Source organism: Pinus tabuliformis, chromosome Q (genome assembly GCF_031772625.1).
Source record: "Pinus tabuliformis cultivar Carrire ecotype Pingquan chromosome Q, CPIR1, whole genome shotgun sequence".
Classification (NCBI taxonomy): domain Eukaryota; kingdom Viridiplantae; phylum Streptophyta; class Pinopsida; order Pinales; family Pinaceae; genus Pinus; species Pinus tabuliformis.
In genome coordinates this window covers 774,668,845-774,670,858 of record NC_142296.1, presented here as the reverse complement: position 1 = coordinate 774,670,858, position 2,014 = coordinate 774,668,845, and positions in this window count along the sequence as shown.

Here is a 2,014-nt window from a genome sequence, read left to right as displayed (position 1 = left end):
ATAAGAATCTTTTGTTTTAGCTGGGAATTCTTACAGAGGTATAAGCGATCTTTGTACCATAACGAATCATTTTTCCAGCTAAATGTATCAGACGTACTGGAATCTTGTTGTAACTTTTGAATAAGTGCCCACACTTCTTCGTCATTCTTCCATTCCTCCCTTGCTTCATTTATCCAATCTGGTTGGATAATAGAAATGGTGCACAACAATGCTTCCACATCCTCATCCTTTCTTGAGAGTGCATCTGCCACCACATTTTGCTTCCCTTTTTTGTAGATGATTTCAAAGTCATAACCCAACATCTTTGTGACCCACTTTTGTTGCTCTTCAGAGGATAATCTTTGTTCTAAAAAGTATTTAAGGCTATCATGATCCATTTTTACCTTGAAGTGTCTTCCCATTAGGTAGGGTTGCCATTTCTTAAGTGCATGGAGTATTGCCAACATTTCCTTCTCATAAATAGCTTTGCTTAAAAACTTTCCCTTGATTGGACGACTTTCAAAAGCAATGGATCTTTCATCTTGCATTAGAACAACACCAATTCCATTTCCTGAAGCATCACATTCCACAATAAAGGTTTTTGTGAAGTCCAGTGTAGCTAAGACCGGTGCTTGGCACATTGCCTCTTTAAGATGTTCAAAGGCCTTTGTTGCTTCCGGAGTCCATGAAAATGCATCTTTCTTCAATAATGTTGTTAGAGGTGCTGCTATTCTCCCATAATTCTTAACAAACTTGCGATAATACCCTGTCAACCCAAGAAATCCTCGCAAATGCTTTATGGATGTGGGGATTTTCCATTCCTTAATTGATTTAATTTTGCTAGGGTCTACCTTAACTCCTTCATGAGACACAATATGACCCATATATTCCACCTCCTGGACTCCAAAGAAACATTTGGATATTTTTGCATATAATTGTTTCTCCTCCAATAGTTGTAGCACCCTGTCAACATGTTCAACATGATCCTTCCAAGACTTGTTGTAGATTAGTATATCATCAAAAAATACTAACACAAATTTTCTAAGGAATGGTTTGAAAATTGAATTCATCAAACCTTGAAATGTTGAAGGTGCATTGGTAAGGCCAAAAGGCATGACCAAAAATTCATAATGACCCTCATGAGTTCTAAATGTTGTTTTCAGAATGTCTTCAGTCTTCATTCTGATTTGATGATATCCTGAACGAAGATCCAACTTGGTGAAGTAAATTGATCCATGCAGTTCATCCAGTAATTCATCAATGACAGGAATGGGGAACTTATCTTTAATAGTGAGCTTGTTGAGCTCCCTATAATCTGGACACATGTGCCATGATCCATCCTTCTTGTGCACCAATACTACTGGAGCAGAGAAAGAACTTTGACTCGGTTGAATTATACCAGCCTCTAGCATTTCTGCAACCATACGTTCAATTTCACTCTTTTGGACATAGGGATATCTGTACGGCCTGATGTTTGGAGGAACACTTCCTGGAATCAGATGAATAGCATGATCATGATCATGCATAGGTGGGAGACCTTTGGGAGTCTCAAATACCTTGGAATGATTGTCCGGGACTTTTTGGTGATCTGGAGAAATAGATGATTCCAATGTGGAAACATCTAGCGAACATAGTTGTGCAATTACACCTCTTTGCTCCCTTTTATAAGCTTTGTCATACCATTAGAGCTTATTATCTTTCCTGGTTTCCCTGCAATACCCCTTAATTCAACTTCCTTTCCTTTTGTAGAAAATTTGATGAAAAGTTCTTGAAAATTAAAAGCTATTGTACCCAAGGATTGTAGCCATTGGACTCCTAGTACAACATCAGCACCTCCCATTGGAAAGGAAAGCATTGGGCTAGTCAATACATATTCTCCCATGGATAGCTTGATATTATGGCACTTTCCAGAGAAATTTATTGTTCCTCCATTTGCAATCATCACTTGACACTCTGGTGCTGGATATAGGAAGCAATTCAATTCTTTTGCTACCTTACAATGAATAAAATTGTGGGTGCTTCCTGAATCAATCAA